The 21,516-nt window shown below is 46.7% G+C and overlaps 1 pseudogene; it reads right to left on the reverse strand.

Annotated features, from left to right (window-relative positions):
* Positions 1-3,179: 3,179 nt before the first annotated feature.
* LOC146789336 (U6 spliceosomal RNA) lies at positions 3,180-3,274 on the reverse strand (annotated as a pseudogene).
* Positions 3,275-21,516: the final 18,242 nt, after the last annotated feature.

Genomic DNA, 21,516 nt, shown 5'->3' on the forward strand with positions numbered 1-21,516 from the left:
TATCCTCCTGGGCTAGTGATTAAGGGGTGTATAAAATCCTTTGACTGCCACAATGCAGGCATCTGGGTTTCAAAGCCACTTCTACATGAGAATTCTGTCCTTGAGCCCTAGGGATACATAGGCTGAACTATCAATAGTGCAGCATATTCAGTCGCACCACAACCGAGGGACATAAGGGTGCCTCTACACACCACTTGGGATTATTTTTACTACTTACCTGCTGTGAGGCTTTTCGTTGTTTACATTAGGGGTCATTGCACTATTTCTGCATCACTTTTGGGAGTTGTCCTGCAGATTGTATTTCAGAGATTCTTATGTCACAGGATATCTCATTGCTTTACATGCTCAATGTGCTATACAACATACATACTATAAAAATTTGTAAGATGAACACCTGTGACTAAAGCATGACTGCATGGCAGCTTTAGGTGCTACATAAAGAACAATTGTATTGTTATTGAAGTTCTTTATGAGTTCAGGAACAGCAGCACTATATGATAACAAACACAGGCCAAAGTGTATGCACAAAGCAGTGATAGTGCACAGAAGAGTGGTGGGAGTGGATTGCTCTATTACTTACCGGTAATCTTCATTACTCCGGGTCCCGTTGTCCTCGTCCCATTCATTACTATGTGGAGATAACCATCTCCCGACAGAAAAAAAGGATAAGAAGAATGCTGGGACACTAACCCCGCCCCTCCCATCGGGAGTACATAAGGGGTACTTACCCAGCATTCCGCCTGAACAACCAAGCCCCCAACAGGAAGGCCAGGCGTCCGGGAGGGAGGGCGGGTCGTGTGAATGGGACAAGGACAACGGGACCCGGAGTAATGAAGATTACCGGTGAGTAATAAAGCATTACCCCCAGGTCCCTTATGTCCTCGTCCCATTCATTACTATGTAGAGAATACCAAAGCAGAAAAGCTGGCCTTCCCAAACAAAACAGAAGCAAGGGAACCCTAAGGGAGCCAACACCAACAACAGACAAGCCCAACCAGAGACAGGCCAGGCAGAGATGACCCCAAACAGCCCAAGCAGAAGGCAGGGGCAAAAATACAGAGGCCAGCAAGACCGAGGGCCAACAATCCCCTAGAGGGCCCGAAGGAGCGGGACAGGCCCAAACATCACAGCATGAAACCCCAACCCACAAGGGGAGAGGAAACATAAAAACAACCTGAACACAGAAGCAACAGAAACCAGGGCGGAACGCACAAGCAAACCAAACCCCACAGCCCGGCACGACCCAAGGCAGGACACGCGCAGGGGACAAACACCCAGGGCAGAAAACGGCAACCAAGGACACAGCCGGGAAGCCAAAGCCGAAGCCAAGCAACCCGCACGACCAGAAGGACCCGAAGGCCCAACCCAAAACCGGAGGAAGGCCAAAGAAGGGAAGGTCCCAGCAGAGCACAGGCCAGAGAGCAAACAGCCCCGGCATCGCCCAAACGAAACCCAATATGAGGCAAACAGGGAAAACAGGAGTGGGTGACGTACCCAAACAGGCACAGCCAGAACCAAGAGGCCACAACGTCAGTAACACACCACACCCGCAAGGACCAGAACCCAACAGCAGAGGGACCAGCCACCCCACAGGCAGAAAAGACACCCGTAAAGAAGTGCTAGGCAACCGAACGAACCTCCAACACAGCCCCAACAGGCAGGCCAGGACCGCAGCAAGAGCACAACCAGGCAACCCCGAGCAGGTCGCACCAAACAGAAACCAGCAGACCAGCCAAGAACAGGAGCCACAGGGAGGAAGGCAACAGGCAGCCACAAGTAGGTACCGCCGAAGGCCAAGCAGAAGAAACCACAAGCCAGCAGACCAGGAGCGGCCGGAACACGGCCCCTGGAACAACATGAGTACAGGGAAAAAGCTAAGGCACAACACCGGCAAAAAGAACCACCAGAAAGGGTAGGGACAACACCCCCCCTCCACAGCGAACCAAGCCGGAGAAGGACACCGCAGGCCAGAAGAGACCCAGCGGAGGCAAACAGCACCCGGGGAATCCATCCAGGTCTCAAACACCATCCACCCAGCAGCACCACCGATACCAGACGAGATCAGAAGAAGCAGGGAGGAAAGGCCACAAGACACCCCAGGGGAAGCAAAGATCCACCGAGGAACCAGAGCAGACGAGGCGCCCAGAACACCACGCAGCAGCGAGGCCCAGAGAGGATCGACCAGGGGAACCCAAGCACACCGGCAAGGGAGACTGACCCCGAAGCAGGCCAGACCAGCACCACAGTGCCCGCCAAGAACCAGTAGCCGGGGGAAGCAGAAAAAGAGGAATTCAACCTCATCCAGAAACCTGGGCGACCCCACCCAGGAGAGAAGCCATCCCCAGGGAGGAAAGGCCATAGGCAAAAACCCCAGAGGCCAGGACAGCAACATCCAGGCCCAGGACACAGCCAAGGAGCCCCAGCACCAAGCCCGAATGTCAGGGCTAGCAGACAACCAGGGCAAAAAGCAGCACAAACAAGTGCGACAGGAAGAACCACGCAGAAGCGTAGGCAGAGGCAACATGGAAAGGGACCATGAGAGGCAGAACAGCAGCAGGATGACCGAGATAACAACCTGGCACCATAGCCACAGGTACATCCTCCAGGAGAAGCAACGGGCAGAGACCCACAGAGGCACCGGTGCACAGAGCACCCCCTCAGAGACACAGGGAAGGCCAAGGCCAGGTCAGGGACGAGAAAACCCCAAAGAAAAGGACCAGAGAAGGACCGCAGCATACAGGAAGAGAGGTAGCCACAACAAGTACCACCCCCCGCAAACCTGTAACAGGGAAAGCAAAGCACCCACCGGAACACAGAAGGACACAGCCCCCGCAAACCGGGAGAGGAGGCCGGGACACCACCAGGGACAAGGCCCCTACCCCAACAGACAGCCCAAGGCAGCCATGAAGGCAACACCAGAGCCGAGAAGAAAGAGCACTGTCCCAATGGTCAAGGTGAAGAACGCAGAGCAAAGCCACCCAACACGAGAAACAGAGCTGCAACACAGACGGAGCCATTGGCACAATGGAGGCAGAACACAGGACCCGAGCAGAGACCAACAACAAGCCCCAGCCCTGCCCGTGTGAACCTGCCAAACATGAGGAAAAGGCAGCAGCCCAAGGAACAGGAAGCAAAAAGACACTGCCTGATCACGGCAACATCGACAGACTCCCCGCCATTTAAACATGGAACGCTTCACGAATTTGCGCGCCATCCTAGCGCAGGGGCCATGCGAAACTACTCCGTATCAAAATGCAGGAGAAGAAAAACACGCCACACAGAAAGTAAGTGGAGAGCAGAACGCCACCCGGGAGACCGAGCGAAGAGCAGCAAAACAAAATCCGCTAAACCTGGGATTTAGTGCTGAAAGTGTGTCCCCCCAGGCCAGAATCTATGGAAGACATGAAGCACACAACCGAGTGACACGGTGCAAAGGCGCAAGTGCATGCCTCAAGGCCACAACCCTGTGTGGCACAAGAGTAAGCACATACATCAGGGATCACACAAACAATTTACATACCACACAGTAAATGCATTTCACAAACATGGGAGAACAAGTGACGAGCCCAGAATCACACGATCCTGAAGCAAGTGCACTGACCAGGACAACAAACATGGGACTCCAGGCCCCAAGTCCGGCAGCACCATGAAGCACTACACCAAAGGAGCCGCCGGAAACACTGCGTACCCCAAGCTGTACAGGAGGCAGTATCCAGACCAGCCATGTTGCAGACTCGCACCAACAAGAACAGCGCAGCACAAGTGACACAGCCCCTCACATGACAATAGAACAACTGCAAGAAGGGAACATGGAAGGGCAGAAGCGGGGACGCAGCCCAGTGGCAGAGCGCAAGCTCCGCAAGGAAGAGGCCCCGGATACAATCCCCGGCATCTCCAGGAGTCCCCATCACCCATCTTGGCTGTATTTGTAGAAGCCGAACCTGCCATTACGTAGTAAGGAAACTGTCAACGACCAAAAGCCGGACAGAAAATGCTCCGCAGGTATAAGGCTCAATCCCCGGCAACCCCAGAACCTTGCCATGCGCATCTGGAAGGGAGGCAGAAAGCCGGGCAGGCATCATGGAACAAGGAAGAGACCCGACAAGCAACAGTGAACAGCAGTGTGAAAGAAAAAAACACCGCCACACCGGAACACCAACAGGAACAAGGCCCCCACTCCAACATCCAGCTCCGGAAATCTAAAGGGAAATCATGCGCAGCGCGTCTTCCACCCGGCCAGGCCACAGTAAGACGTGCTCAGTGACCCGGAAGCAACCGGGAGGCAGCGCGCCAGCGATAGAAAGAGCCGGTAACCAGGATTTCCAGCCAGGAACAGCCCTGCCTCCCAGCAAGCCCGGCAGGCCGGGAGGCAGACCAGCGCAAAAAACCCCTGCCCATGAAGCCAGGCAGCCGGGCGTGGGGAGGAGAGAAGAAGCGCACGCCACCCCAGCCCAGCAGGAGCAGGAGCAGCACCAGCATCCAAGACCAATCTGTCGACAGACAGAAAAAAAGAACAGGCGGAAAGCTGGGTAAGTACCCCTTATGTACTCCCGGTGGGAGGGGCGGGGTTAGTGTCCCAGTATTCTTCTGATCCTTTTTTTCTGTCGGGAGATGGTTATCTCCACATAGTAATGAATGGGACGAGGACATAAGGGACCTGGGGGTAATGTCCTGTCGCCACCAGCAACTCATTCCCTGCTTCAGAAAAGGATCCTAACTTAAGACATTGCTGAAAGTAATGCTGCTAGATGGGAAATCATTAGGTCTGTGTTTATGGTCATGACCCTGTATAATAGTACATTAATTGCAACTGTTAGCTTCACAGTCATCCAGATGCTGCGCCCAAACAAGAACTTACAAGGCAGCCAATGCATCTAGGTCATGGATTGCTTTATTAAATTGCTGTTGAACTGTTTGCCATATGCAAAAGTTAAAGCCACCTAAGGGGTGAAGGGTGCCTCAAGGGGCCTGCGGTTCAAATGCTATGAAGTGATGCTCCTCTGGCCTGATCTTCACCCTCCTCAGCAATACAACACAAACAAATAGCACATTGTAAGTTGTCCATATAAGGGGTGGGCATAACTCGTGTAATTCAGTACAGCATAATCATGCGGAAATACCAAACAATTCCGTGAGATTACGCATAGTAATAAAAGAAGAGTAATTCTGCATTTAGTACTATTTCTTAGCGCAACAGTGCCCATTTGTGTCCAAAATAGGTACAAGAATGCATTTTGCACTATGAAATAGCACTCAATGCAGCAGAACACGAATAGCCAACGTGGGCAGCCACTCGAGTTTGCTGAATGTGCTCTTAGGGTATTATTTTTCCTACTACTCACTCCAAAACAGACATGAGGATACACTTGCTGCTAAAAAATAGAGCTAAATGCAGCAGAACACGAATCATGAGCATGAATAGCCACTTTCGCTCGCTAAATGTGAGGTAGGAATCCCCCCCCCCCGCAAATTTCTCATAAATATGCGAACAAGAGTAATTGCATTATTATTGGCAATTCCGCATCAAAGATTATCACGGAATTACCAACATTCATCTGATTACTCCCCATAATTGAATTTCCACCTAGGCCTAGTCCAAATCTACCCAATTTTGTTGCAGAAGTGCCAGAGGAGCAGAGCAATATGTAAGCACTAAAAAATGATGAGCTTTCTATATTCCCCAGGACCCAAAATTAAATGAGGCTTGAGAGAACCACAAGTCTGAGAGCCATGTTGTGTTAGGCATCCAAGCATGGGAAGCAAGGGGTGCTTGGGAAAAGGCAGTGGAAGAAGGGTGAACTGTGGAAGCGGGAGCAGGTTAATTGAAGTGGGATAAGAACATCTAAAATAACATTTCCTATTCCGTATGGTAACTAGGTCCTAACTTTAACCACACACTGGTGACTGCCACTATGTAATAGTAGACCACATTTCTCATTCTTACTACAGTATAGTGTAACTGGCTTGAGAAAACTATCCTTATTGTCTCAAAAATTAAATTCTAGAATTAGTTTACAGAAGAAATAACTTAAGCTTTACATGCAAACCTTAGCTATTGTGATTCTGTGCCACCATTAATATAACTCCTAGCATTCTGGATATGGTAATGTTAAATTGTTAGCTACTGTACAAGGAAAACAGCAAGGAATAAACCAAAATACAGATCTTCTGAGCATAAAATGCTATTAATCCATTTTTAAGGGATGCCTAGGACTTCATGACTTACTTTAGGCTGCATATCTTGTGAGTCGTGGCTATCTTATTATATTTCTGAGTGTGTGCATGTGTGTGGCTAGAGAGAGTGAGAGAGAGATGATGTCTCATCAGCAGCCCCAAGCTGAGCATCCAACTACAATTCCACCCGTTACAATACGACAGGGATTATTGTGACAGTGGTGAGCTGTGTGGTGTTCTTGTGTTATTTGGATGTGTCTTTGCCTCATTTTGGCAGTGCCTGAGAGGTGGGGAAAATTATGTATATTGTTTGCATGGTGTGTCTCCTGGTTGCGTAATGGATAATTGGTGATTGGGGGCTATTGCTCTGTGTGTGATAGTACATGAGGAACTTGATGTGTGTGTGTTTGTGTGATAATACATGAGGAATTTGGTGTGTCTCTGGAGTAGGTTTTGTTAGGTGAGGTTGTTTTGCCATGGGCTATATTAAAAAATGAATCAATGTATGTAATCTGAAGTGCTCTTTGGAGAGAATTGAGGATTCTTGTGTGTTTGTTTGTGTGTGTATATGAGTGTGGTGTCTGTTCTGGATGTGTTTTATTTTTGTGTACATGGTCTTTGCTGATTTTGTGTTGGTGGGTGGCTACTGTGTAATAGTAAGTCAGTCATGGCTGGTGCTGTATTAAAGTTATGGGGGTGGGGGGGTTGAGTATCCAGGCGGTGATCTGTATTCCTTGTTTCATATGCTGCCTGGGACAAAACAGAACTATTACCTAAAGTGATTGAGCAGAGTTAAATTCTGGTTTGATTATGTTAGTTGAGGAATGGAGAGACCTTTTGTATTTTCCTTTACTGTGATGCCTTTTCTCCTAAACACAGACGACAACTCTCCATCCTAGAGATAAGAAACATTGATTGTCTTGGTGTGTGAGGTTGCCCTGGTGCCACCCTATGAATGCTGTTCGGTAGTTTACTCAGCATAACGGTGCAGCGAGCCACACCCTTCAGGGCACTCCTCGGTAACATGACACCAGGAGAAGCCCCACCAGCAGGTATTGGGGTGCTGTAGGCTCGCCCTGAGCACTGAAGAACCGTCTCTTCCTTTTGAGTGAAAGGACCAAGCTGGCGATGTTGAGTCCAGTGGTGCAGTTGTTTTCTTACTCCTATTGATATCCAAATTGAAATGCACCCGGGGAAGAGGTCCAGAACAGATGGCGAGCTAAGCCTGAGGGCTTTTGAGTGAAGGTGTTTGAGGTTTTTCAGTTCTGGAAGGAGAGAGTTCCAGACCGTGGGTCGTTGCAGCTTGAAGCATTGCTTTTTATCCCAGCATGGCAGAACCTTGGTCTATTGTGAAGTTCTTGTCAGCAGGTGTTCTGGGGGCAGACGTGCAGTGTCTGCCAGGGGTCGCTGTGGGGCTTGCCCCTCTTCCACGGATGGCTTTGTGCACAACGCTTAGAGCTTCATTGTTTCCACGTTTGATGTGCAGTAGAGTTCAGCACTGGACTCCATTTACCTTTCAGACTTTTATATACTTGCATTTTAAAACGATTGACGCACACCGTGGCTTATTATGAACGTTTTTCTTATAATCAAACAATGACATCTAAGATTCATTGTAAAACGAATTGGCTTTCTCTGTTGAAGCCTTTTCATTCTCCGATTCACCCTTCAAAGCAATGAGTCGCTCTTATTCAATTCCGGGTTAACGACATGCCAGGTGCCGACTTGGTGTATTTCCTTGTGATTTTTAGACTGTTCCGTTCTGTTACACACAAAACCGAGCCTAACACCGCACTCGTTTTCTTCTCTCTTTACCTCTCCTTCCTGTGTTCTTTTTATCTTCTCAAACTTTGGCGTCTATTCTTGGCTTCCGTTCCCAGCTTTGCTGTTTCATTTCTGACAACGCAGTGGAAGAGCATTTATTATAACAAAGCAAAATGTGATTCGGCTTTGTTTAAATGACCGCCTCACCCTGCGCGAGGCAATTCGATGTGCTCTACACATTTACAGGTAATATTAAACATTCACCATTATTTTATTACGGGAAATATCAGGCAGAATGACCGATGTCGTGTATTTGGATGCAAATGTTTCCTGAGCAAATTACAGAATACTTTGGTTTTGAGTTTACAATGTAATAGTCTTTACTTCCAAAAATTAAAAATATGCAGTATTTTAACATTCAGTAGCATTCAGTAGCATTGCTTTAAAGTTTTAAAAAGGATGCCCACCGTGCAGAATAATACATTAAAACCAGATTCATCATACTTATGTGGTGTTTACACAAATTATTTACCTGCAATCTCATTGTATTTAGACACAAGCTTAGTTGCCACTTTCCTTAACACATGAGGGGGCGGCCTCACCCCTGGAAATAGGCACGTTGCTATACTATTTGAAGAACCCATGGTGCACCTTTACTTCTACCAGATGGGGACGCACTTTTTGTTTTTCCTAATTAGTCCTTCCCCATCGTGTGATGAAATAACCTCTGTAACATAGCAGGGAGCACCAAGGGATCGTCCCAGGATCGGGAGGCAGGAAGTACACAGGACTCTGGTGAGGAGGTGTAGGGCTCAGTGTAATGAAGGGCGCCAGTAAGTAATAAGGGCAATTGCCACTTCGCCCCTCTTTCTCATCTCAGTCATTAACAACTGAAGATATACCCACAAGTAATGAGCTCCTCGTTCAACCATCATCTCATTTGTGTAATGTCCTGCAGTATACTGTCCACAGGATGCAAGAAATTCCATAGTGTAATTTTCTGGAATCAGCACTTCAGCCAGAACTCCTCGGATTTCCCATTACCATCAAATAGAAATCTGGCGCAATGTGTATTTTTCCATTTGAATAAAAGTTTAAACATTTTATTGCGAGCCAAATAGGTAATATTAGCACAGGTGTGTGCAATAATTCATTGGTACAAATAACAGTGTATTTTGAAGAAATTTGTTTGTTACTTTTGCATGAAAATGACACACCAAACAGTCGTAAACTTGCATAATTACAGTTGTTTTCCGTATGAGTTTCATGATGTCATCCAATGACATCACACGCTGTTATACCATAGAAAGCATATGTTAAACAAGATACAGTCATTTCTGCTTGTGGACGACTGATTTACTCAGATAATTACTGCGATGACATGAACATTATTTTGTTTTAATAAGTGCTAGACCTGTCAGACTTAGAGTGGTTTTCCTCCAAACATTTTGCCTGCTTACCTCTTCGTTTTGCTGATTCTTTTTCTTGGCCATAGGACTCTTAGCACTATCCCACTGCTAACCAGTGGTAATGTGCTTCTCTCCTAAACATGGTTACATTGGTTAAACCCAGATCAGTTGACTGGGGGTGAGTGCTTGCAATGTTTATCACTCCGTCCATCATCCCCTTTGGTTTTTACTTTGATCGCCCTAAGTTGGCAGGGTATGCCCAGACGTGGGTCTCTTGCTCACTTTGCCACTGGATTCAAGCTAGCCTGGCTGATGACGGCTGATTAGCCATAAACCGGTCCCAGGATGCTTGTTTCTGGTCCAGGGAAGACAGGGCTTGGCAGTTCGGGCTGGACTGTTCCCATGAGGCTGATTAGAAACCCTGTGCCTCATGGGAACAGTCCAGCCCGAATTGCCAAGCCATGTCTTCCCTGGACCAGAAACAAGCATCCTGGGACTGGTTTCAGGCTATATCCCCTCATCAGCCAGGCATGCTTGACTCCAGTGGCATGGTGAGCATGGGACCCACATCTGGGCAAACTCATCCCACTTAGGGTGACAAAACAGGTATCCTGGAACCGGTTTCGAGGTATCAGCCCCACCTTAGGATGCTTGTTTCGGGTCCAGGGAGGACTTGAAACTTGACAGTTTGGGCTGGACTGTTCCCATGAAGAGCAGGGTCAAGACTGATTTGCATATGGCTGGGTTCAAACTGGGGTGGTGTGGTGAGCAAACAAATGATGGATTTAACCCAGATCACTATAATGGGGGTGAGTGTTTGATTTCTTCAGCATTCCATCTATCATTTATTGCAGCAGCACTTTTAGAAATTTTGCATTTCTCTGCTCTTAAATCTCTGTGCCTGCAGCCTGTCTCAAATACACGTCTGGGGTGGGTGACAGCTGGACTTTGTGTATTGCCTCTAGACAGCCACACATGAAGGAAATTCAGGAGTGTCTGAGTGCCCATCTGCCTCCTGATGACCCTTCTTTGAAGACACCCACACTTCAAAGGCACAACTGGGTATAAGTACCGGATCCCTTATTCACCAAATCAGGCACTTCTGAACCTGTATGAAAACAGATCTCCAAGGTCTTGTTGACTTTCTGAGACTCAGGCTTATCAAAACCTCACCACTCACTTGCGCCTGTGCCTGGTCTGATTGAAGTGGATCCAGGGGCTTGTTCCCGTTGAACCGACGCATCTCCTGTCTACGTGTAGCAGAACCTATGCATGATTGCTGTTGTGGGCGAAGAATCAGCGCATTACACTTGAAACCAGTGCATTTCCTTAAAGAACTGACACATTGGAATCAGCACATTGCCACTGGGGCAATGTGGGAACATCAATGTAAGTCCTCAACTGCATGGAGAAATCTGGCGGCAATGTCTACGGAACTAATGCCTCTTGGCTCGGTGCATCGTCTTCAGAACCAATGCATCACCCCCACTGCATGAAGAAAATCAATGCATTACCTTAACTGCTGGGATTGACACTGAAGCATCACACAGCTGCACCATGCATCTTGCTGTTGCGACCAGGATCAAGGTACTTTGTTCATTGGGCCTTGCATGTTCAGCCTGTGCATCATCGCGTTCGGCCTGAACTCTTGAGCAGCACAACCAGATATTCCCAAAGGCGCTTAATGCTTTTAAGTACTATTTTAAATTTAGGGCCTGATTACGAGTCTGGCGGTCCAAGGACAACTAGGCTCTCGATGGCATGGCAATGGCGGTGTTGCCACCGCCACATTACGACCCTAGAAGTTGTGCTCTGTTGGGACCACTGACTCCACCAAGGAACCGCCGTTCCCTAGTGGTGGCGGGTTGGCCAGAGGTATCTATATGCTTGGCCGGACTGCAGCGGTCCCGCCAAGCATATGACGACTTTCATCACTGCCACTGATTTCATGGAGGTCTTTCCTCCATGAAAACAGTGGCTGTGAGGAATGAAAGGGGGCCCTGCCTCACGCCTTGTGAATGCAGACAGGGGGGCACAACATGTGCTCCCCGTGTGCATGCACAGAAGTTCCAGCACTGCATGGACTTCTCAGTCCATGACGTGCTGGAACTTCCATTGAAGTTCCCATTGCCGTGACTATTTTATAGGCACCGCAGTGAGAACAGTAAAGGAAATGCCCTTAGATGACTAACCAAGTCATTTTAGGGCGGGCAGTCCTCATGTGGCTTTGGCACAGCCGAACCGGCGGAGGGCCAGTGTCACTGCACCAAAGTCGTAATCGGGCCCTATCCTTATTGAATTTTTGATGTTTTGATCTTGTTTTATTTATAAATTATCATCTATTTTTCTAAACTAGTGAAGGAGTCTTTTTGTGGTGTTTTCACTGTATTATTGTTTGAAGTGTTGCACAAATACTTTACACATTTCCTCTTAAGTTAAGCCTGCCTGCTCTGTGCCAAGCACAGGTTAATTTTTGGCGTGTATCTGCCTTACCCTGACTAGGATTGTGGTCCTTTCTTGGACAAGGAGCATACCTCTGCCAATTAGAGACCCAATTTTCCTACATTGACAATCAGCGGTAAGGATAGGACTTGTATTTGTGTAGTGCCATACAGTGACTTAGTGTACACTACTACTCCACATCCAGACTAATTCGGACTAATTCTCCCTAATTGACATCTTTGATTTTTCCCAAAGTCTTTTTGCCCAAGTCCCATTTGTTTGCTATGTCTGTAGCCTTGTCTGGCAAGATAGAATTCAAACTGGCCAATATGGATACCTACACAGTTGTCCAACTCATGGGGTTTGCTAGGAGAAGAGGTTGTTTATTAAGGGAAGTGCCAAGAAGGCAGAGCTTCAAACAGCCTTAGGAGCATGGGCAGCAGCTCACCAGACCAATCCAGATGATATGGAGGATGAGTCTGAGGAGGAGTTGGAGCAGGACCTGTCTGGAGCTCTTGTCGTGCAGCCTACTAAGGTGGAGGATAACATCCTGCTAGCACTGCAAATGTTTCCTGAGCAAATTACAGAATACTTTGGTTTTGAGTTTACAATGTAATAGTCTTTACTTCCAAAAATTAAAAATATGCAGTATTTTAACATTCAGTAGCATTCAGTAGCATTGCTTTAAAGTTTTAAAAAGGATGCCCACCGTGCAGAATAATACATTAAAACCAGATTCATCATACTTATGTGGTGTTTACACAAATTATTTACCTGCAATCTCATTGTATTTAGACACAAGCTTAGTTGCCACTTTCCTTAACACATGAGGGGGCGGCCTCACCCCTGGAAATAGGCACGTTGCTATACTATTTGAAGAACCCATGGTGCACCTTTACTTCTACCAGATGGGGACGCACTTTTTGTTTTTCCTTATTAGTCCTTCCCCATCGTGTGATGAAATAACCTCTGTAACATAGCAGGGAGCACCAAGGGATCGTCCCAGGATCGGGAGGCAGGAAGTACACAGGACTCTGGTGAGGAGGTGTAGGGCTCAGTGTAATGAAGGGCGCCAGTAAGTAATAAGGGCAATTGCCACTTCGCCCCTCTTTCTCATCTCAGTCATTAACAACTGAAGATATACCCACAAGTAATGAGCTCCTCGTTCAACCATCATCTCATTTGTGTAATGTCCTGCAGTATACTGTCCACAGGATGCAAGAAATTCCATAGAGTAATTTTCTGGAATCAGCACTTCAGCCAGAACTCCTCGGATTTCCCATTACCATCAAATAGAAATCTGGCGCAATGTGTATTTTTCCATTTGAATAAAAGTTTAAACATTTTATTGTGAGCCAAATAGGTAATATTAGCACAGGTGTGTGCAATAATTCATTGGTACAAATAACAGTGTATTTTGAAGAAATTTGTTTGTTACTTTTGCATGAAAATGACACACCAAACAGTCGTAAACTTGCATAATTACAGTTGTTTTCCGTATGAGTTTCATGATGTCATCCAATGACATCACACGCTGTTATACCATAGAAAGCATATGTTAAACAAGATACAGTCATTTCTGCTTGTGGACGACTGATTTACTCAGATAATTACTGCGATGACATGAACATTATTTTGTTTTAATAAGTGCTAGACCTGTCAGACTTAGAGTGGTTTTCCTCCAAACATTTTGCCTGCTTACCTCTTCATTTTGCTGATTCTTTTTCTTGGCCATAGGACTCTTAGCACTATCCCACTGCTAACCAGTGGTAATGTGCTTCTCTCCTAAACATGGTTACATTGGTTAAACCCAGATCAGTTGACTGGGGGTGAGTGCTTGCAATGTTCATCACTCCGTCCATCATCCCCTTTGGGTTTTACTTTGATCGCCCTAAGTTGGCAGGGTATGCCCAGACGTGGGTCCCTTGCTCACTTTGCCACTGGATTCAAGCTAGCCTGGCTGATGACGGCTGATTAGCCATAAACCGGTCCCAGGATGCTTGTTTCTGGTCCAGGGAAGACAGGGCTTGGCAGTTCGGGCTGGACTGTTCCCATGAGGCTGATTAGAAACCCTGTGCCTCATGGGAACAGTCCAGCCCGAATTGCCAAGCCATGTCTTCCCTGGACCAGAAACAAGCATCCTGGGACTGGTTTCAGGCTATATCCCCTCATCAGCCAGGCATGCTTGACTCCAGTGGCATGGTGAGCATGGGACCCACATCTGGGCACACTCATCCCACTTAGGGTGACAAAACAGGTATCCTGGAACCGGTTTCGAGGTATCAGCCCCACCTTAGGATGCTTGTTTCGGGTCCAGGGAGGACTTGAAACTTGACAGTTTGGGCTGGACTGTTCCCATGAAGAGCAGGGTCAAGACTGATTTGCATATGGCTGGGTTCAAACTGGGGTGGTGTGGTGAGCAAACAAATGATGGATTTAACCCAGATCACTATAATGGGGGTGAGTGTTTGATTTCTTCAGCATTCCATCTATCATTTATTGCAGCAGCACTTTTAGAAATTTTGCATTTCTCTGCTCTTAAATCTCTGTGCCTGCAGCCTGTCTCAAATACACGTCTGGGGGGGGTGACAGCTGGACTTTGTGTATTGCCTCTAGACAGCCACACATGAAGGAAATTCAGGAGTGTCTGAGTGCCCATCTGCCTCCTGATGACCCTTCTTTGAAGACACCCACACTTCAAAGGCACAACTGGGTATAAGTACCGGATCCCTTATTCACCAAATCAGGCACTTCTGAACCTGTATGAAAACAGATCTCCAAGGTCTTGTTGACTTTCTGAGACTCAGGCTTATCAAAACCTCACCACTCACTTGCGCCTGTGCCTGGTCTGATTGAAGTGGATCCAGGGGCTTGTTCCCGTTGAACCGACGCATCTCCTGTCTACGTGTAGCAGAACCTATGCATGATTGCTGTTGTGGGCGAAGAATCAGCGCATTACACTTGAAACCAGTGCATTTCCTTAAAGAACTGACACATTGGAATCGGCACATTGCCACTGGGGCAATGTGGGAACATCAATGTAAGTCCTCAACTGCATGGAGAAATCTGGCGGCAATGTCTACGGAACTAATGCCTCTTGGCTCGGTGCATCGTCTTCAGAACCAATGCATCACCCCCACTGCATGAAGAAAATCAATGCATTACCTTAACTGCTGGGATTGACACTGAAGCATCACACAGCTGCACCATGCATCTTGCTGTTGCGACCAGGATCAAGGTACTTTGTTCATTGGGCCTTGCATGTTCAGCCTGTGCATCATCGCGTTCGACCTGAACTCTTGAGCAGCACAACCAGATATTCCCAAAGGCGCTTAATGCTTTTAAGTACTATTTTAAATTTAGGGCCTGATTACGAGTCTGGCGGTCCAAGGACAACTAGGCTCTCGATGGCATGGCAATGGCGGTGTTGCCACCGCCACATTACGACCCTAGAAGTTGTGCTCTGTTGGGACCACTGACTCCACCAAGGAACCGCCGTTCCCTAGTGGTGGCGGGTTGGCCAGAGGTATCTATATGCTTGGCCGGACTGCAGCGGTCCCGCCAAGCATATGACGACTTTCATCACTGCCACTGATTTCATGGAGGTCTTTCCTCCATGAAAACAGTGGCTGTGAGGAATGAAAGGGGGCCCTGCCTCACGCCTTGTGAATGCAGACAGGGGGGCACAACATGTGCTCCCCGTGTGCATGCACAGAAGTTCCAGCACTGCATGGACTTCTCAGTCCATGACGTGCTGGAACTTCCATTGAAGTTCCCATTGCCGTGACTATTTTATAGGCACCGCAGTGAGAACAGTAAAGGAAATGCCCTTAGATGACTAACCAAGTCATTTTAGGGCGGGCAGTCCTCATGTGGCTTTGGCACAGCCGAACCGGCGGAGGGCCAGTGTCACTGCACCAAAGTCGTAATCGGGCCCTATCCTTATTGAATTTTTGATGTTTTGATCTTGTTTTATTTATAAATTATCATCTATTTTTCTAAACTAGTGAAGGAGTCTTTTTGTGGTGTTTTCACTGTATTATTGTTTGAAGTGTTGCACAAATACTTTACACATTTCCTCTTAAGTTAAGCCTGCCTGCTCTGTGCCAAGCACCGGTTAATTTTTGGCGTGTATCTGCCTTACCCTGACTAGGATTGTGGTCCTTTCTTGGACAAGGAGCATACCTCTGCCAATTAGAGACCCAATTTTCCTACATTGACAATCAGCGGTAAGGATAGGACTTGTATTTGTGTAGTGCCATACAGTGACTTAGTGTACACTACTACTCCACATCCAGACTAATTCGGACTAATTCTCCCTAATTGACATCTTTGATTTTTCCCAAAGTCTTTTTGCCCAAGTCCCATTTGTTTGCTATGTCTGTAGCCTTGTCTGGCAAGATAGAATTCAAACTGGCCAATATGGATACCTACACAGTTGTCCAACTCATGGGGTTTGCTAGGAGAAGAGGTTGTTTATTAAGGGAAGTGCCAAGAAGGCAGAGCTTCAAACAGCCTTAGGAGCATGGGCAGCAGCTCACCAGACCAATCCAGATGATATGGAGGATGAGTCTGAGGAGGAGTTGGAGCAGGACCTGTCTGGAGCTCTTGTCGTGCAGCCTACTAAGGTGGAGGATAACATCCTGCTAGCACTGCAAATGTTTCCTGAGCAAATTACAGAATACTTTGGTTTTGAGTTTACAATGTAATAGTCTTTACTTCCAAAAATTAAAAATATGCAGTATTTTAACATTCAGTAGCATTCAGTAGCATTGCTTTAAAGTTTTAAAAAGGATGCCCACCGTGCAGAATAATACATTAAAACCAGATTCATCATACTTATGTGGTGTTTACACAAATTATTTACCTGCAATCTCATTGTATTTAGACACAAGCTTAGTTGCCACTTTCCTTAACACATGAGGGGGCGGCCTCACCCCTGGAAATAGGCACGTTGCTATACTATTTGAAGAACCCATGGTGCACCTTTACTTCTACCAGATGGGGACGCACTTTTTGTTTTTCCTTATTAGTCCTTCCCCATCGTGTGATGAAATAACCTCTGTAACATAGCAGGGAGCACCAAGGGATCGTCCCAGGATCGGGAGGCAGGAAGTACACAGGACTCTGGTGAGGAGGTGTAGGGCTCAGTGTAATGAAGGGCGCCAGTAAGTAATAAGGGCAATTGCCACTTCGCCCCTCTTTCTCATCTCAGTCATTAACAACTGAAGATATACCCACAAGTAATGCACTCCTCGTTCAACCATCATCTCATTTGTGTAATGTCCTGCAGTATACTGTCCACAGGATGCAAGAAATTCCATAGAGTAATTTTCTGGAATCAGCACTTCAGCCAGAACTCCTCGGATTTCCCATTACCATCAAATAGAAATCTGGCGCAATGTGTATTTTTCCATTTGAATAAAAGTTTAAACATTTTATTGCGAGCCAAATAGGTAATATTAGCACAGGTGTGTGCAATAATTCATTGGTACAAATAACAGTGTATTTTGAAGAAATTTGTTTGTTACTTTTGCATGAAAATGACACACCAAACAGTCGTAAACTTGCATAATTACAGTTGTTTTCCGTATGAGTTTCATGATGTCATCCAATGACATCACACGCTGTTATACCATAGAAAGCATATGTTAAACAAGATACAGTCATTTCTGCTTGTGGACGACTGATTTACTCAGATAATTACTGCGATGACATGAACATTATTTTGTTTTAATAAGTGCTAGACCTGTCAGACTTAGAGTGGTTTTCCTCCAAACATTTTGCCTGCTTACCTCTTCGTTTTGCTGATTCTTTTTCTTGGCCATAGGACTCTTAGCACTATCCCACTGCTAACCAGTGGTAATGTGCTTCTCTCCTAAACATGGTTACATTGGTTAAACCCAGATCAGTTGACTGGGGGTGAGTGCTTGCAATGTTCATCACTCCGTCCATCATCCCCTTTGGTTTTTACTTTGATCGCCCTAAGTTGGCAGGGTATGCCCAGACGTGGGTCCCTTGCTCACTTTGCCACTGGATTCAAGCTAGCCTGGCTGATGACGGCTGATTAGCCATAAACCGGTCCCAGGATGCTTGTTTCTGGTCCAGGGAAGACAGGGCTTGGCAGTTCGGGCTGGACTGTTCCCATGAGGCTGATTAGAAACCCTGTGCCTCATGGGAACAGTCCAGCCCGAATTGCCAAGCCATGTCTTCCCTGGACCAGAAACAAGCATCCTGGGACTGGTTTCAGGCTATATCCCCTCATCAGCCAGGCATGCTTGACTCCAGTGGCATGGTGAGCATGGGACCCACATCTGGGCACACTCATCCCACTTAGGGTGACAAAACAGGTATCCTGGAACCGGTTTCGAGGTATCAGCCCCACCTTAGGATGCTTGTTTCGGGTCCAGGGAGGACATGAAACTTGACAGTTTGGGCTGGACTGTTCCCATGAAGAGCAGGGTCAAGACTGATTTGCATATGGCTGGGTTCAAACTGGGGTGGTGTGGTGAGCAAACAAATGATGGATTTAACCCAGATCACTATAATGGGGGTGAGTGTTTGATTTCTTCAGCATTCCATCTATCATTTATTGCAGCAGCACTTTTAGAAATTTTGCATTTCTCTGCTCTTAAATCTCTGATCCTGCAGCCTGTCTCAAATACACGTCTGGGGTGGGTGACAGCTGGACTTTGTGTATTGCCTCTAGACAGCCACACATGAAGGAAATTCAGGAGTGTCTGAGTGCCCATCTGCCTCCTGACGACCCTTCTTTGAAGACACCCACACTTCAAAGGCACAACTGGGTATAAGTACCGGATCCCTTATTCACCAAATCAGGCACTTCTGAACCTGTATGAAAACAGATCTCCAAGGTCTTGTTGACTTTCTGAGACTCAGGCTTATCAAAACCTCACCACTCACTTGCGCCTGTGCCTGGTCTGATTGAAGTGGATCCAGGGGCTTGTTCCCGTTGAACCGACGCATCTCCTGTCTACGTGTAGCAGAACCTATGCATGATTGCTGTTGTGGGCGAAGAATCAGCGCATTACACTTGAAACCAGTGCATTTCCTTAAAGAACTGACACATTGGAATCAGCACATTGCCACTGGGGCAATGTGAGAACATCAATGTAAGTCCTCAACTGCATGGAGAAATCTGGCGGCAATGTCTACGGAACTAATGCCTCTTGGCTCGGTGCATCGTCTTCAGAACCAATGCATCACCCCCACTGCATGAAGAAAATCAATGCATTACCTTAACTGCTGGGATTGACACTGAAGCATCACACAGCTGCACCATGCATCTTGCTGTTGCGACCAGGATCAAGGTACTTTGTTCATTGGGCCTTGCATGTTCAGCCTGTGCATCATCGCGGTCGGCCTGAACTCTTGAGCAGCACAACCAGATATTCCCAAAGGCGCTTAATGCTTTTAAGTACTATTTTAAATTTAGGGCCTGATTACGAGTCTGGCGGTCCAAGGACAACTAGGCTCTCGATGGCATGGCAATGGCGGTGTTGCCACCGCCACATTACGACCCTAGAAGTTGTGCTCTGTTGGGACCACTGACTCCACCAAGGAACCGCCGTTCCCTAGTGGTGGCGGGTTGGCCAGAGGTATCTATATGCTTGGCCGGACTGCAGCGGTCCCGCCAAGCATATGACGACTTTCATCACTGCCACTGATTTCATGGAGGTCTTTCCTCCATGAAAACAGTGGCTGTGAGGAATGAAAGGGGGCCCTGCCTCACGCCTTGTGAATGCAGACAGGGGGGCACAACATGTGCTCCCCGTGTGCATGCACAGAAGTTCCAGCACTGCATGGACTTCTCAGTCCATGACGTGCAGGAACTTCCATTGAAGTTCCCATTGCCGTGACTATTTTATAGGCACCGCAGTGAGAACAGTAAAGGAAATGCCCTTAGATGACTAACCAAGTCATTTTAGGGCGGGCAGTCCTCATGTGGCTTTGGCACAGCCGAACCGGCGGAGGGCCAGTGTCACTGCACCAAAGTCGTAATCGGGCCCTATCCTTATTGAATTTTTGATGTTTTGATCTTGTTTTATTTATAAATTATCATCTATTTTTCTAAACTAGTGAAGGAGTCTTTTTGTGGTGTTTTCACTGTATTATTGTTTGAAGTGTTGCACAAATACTTTACACATTTCCTCTTAAGTTAAGCCTGCCTGCTCTGTGCCAAGCACAGGTTAATTTTTGGCGTGTATCTGCCTTACCCTGACTAGGATTGTGGTCCTTTCTTGGACAAGGAGCATACCTCTGCCAATTAGAGACCCAATTTTCCTACATTGACAATCAGCGGTAAGGATAGGACTTGTATTTGTGTAGTGCCATACAGTGACTTAGTGTACACTACTACTCCACATCCAGACTAATTCGGACTAATTCTCCCTAATTGACATCTTTGATTTTTCCCAAAGTCTTTTTGCCCAAGTCCCATTTGTTTGCTATGTCTGTAGCCTTGTCTGGCAAGATAGAATTCAAACTGGCCAATATGGATACCTACACAGTTGTCCAACTCATGGGGTTTGCTAGGAGAAGAGGTTGTTCATTAAGGGAAGTGCCAAGAAGGCAGAGCTTCAAACAGCCTTAGGAGCATGGGCAGCAGCTCACCAGACCAATCCAGATGATATGGAGGATGAGTCTGAGGAGGAGTTGGAGCAGGACCTGTCTGGAGCTCTTGTCGTGCAGCCTACTAAGGTGGAGTATAACATCCTGCCAGCACTGCAAATGTTTCCTGAGCAAATTACAGAATACTTTGGTTTTGAGTTTACAATGTAATAGTCTTTACTTCCAAAAATTAAAAATATGCAGTATTTTAACATTCAGTAGCATTCAGTAGCATTGCTTTAAAGTTTTAAAAAGGATGCCCACCGTGCAGAATAATACATTACAACCAGATTCATCATACTTATGTGGTGTTTACACAAATTATTTACCTGCAATCTCATTGTATTTAGACACAAGCTTAGTTGCCACTTTCCTTAACACATGAGGGGGCGGCCTCACCCCTGGAAATAGGCACGTTGCTATACTATTTGAAGAACCCATGGTGCACCTTTACTTCTACCAGATGGGGACGCACTTTTTGTTTTTCCTAATTAGTCCTTCCCCATCGTGTGATGAAATAACCTCTGTAACATAGCAGGGAGCACCAAGGGATCGTCCCAGGATCGGGAGGCAGGAAGTACACAGGACTCTGGTGAGGAGGTGTAGGGCTCAGTGTAATGAAGGGCGCCAGTAAGTAATAAGGGCAATTGCCACTTCGCCCCTCTTTCTCATCTCAGTCATTAACAACTGAAGATATACCCACAAGTAATGAGCTCCTCGTTCAACCATCATCTCATTTGTGTAATGTCCTGCAGTATACTGTCCACAGGATGCAAGAAATTCCATAGTGTATTTTCTGGAATCAGCACTTCAGCCAGAACTCCTCGTATTTCCCATTACCATCAAATAGAAATCTGGCGCAATGTGTATTTTTCCATTTGAATAAAAGTTTACACATTTTATTGCGAGCCAAATAGGTAATATTAGCACAGGTGTGTGCAATAATTCATTGGTACAAATAACAGTGTATTTTGAAGAAATTTGTTTGTTACTTTTGCATGAAAATGACACACCAAACAGTCGTAAACTTGCATAATTACAGTTGTTTTCCGTATGAGTTTCATGATGTCATCCAATGACATCACACGCTGTTATA

The sequence above is a fragment of the Triturus cristatus genome, chromosome 10, assembly GCF_964204655.1.
Source record: "Triturus cristatus chromosome 10, aTriCri1.1, whole genome shotgun sequence".
Classification (NCBI taxonomy): Eukaryota; Metazoa; Chordata; class Amphibia; order Caudata; family Salamandridae; genus Triturus; species Triturus cristatus.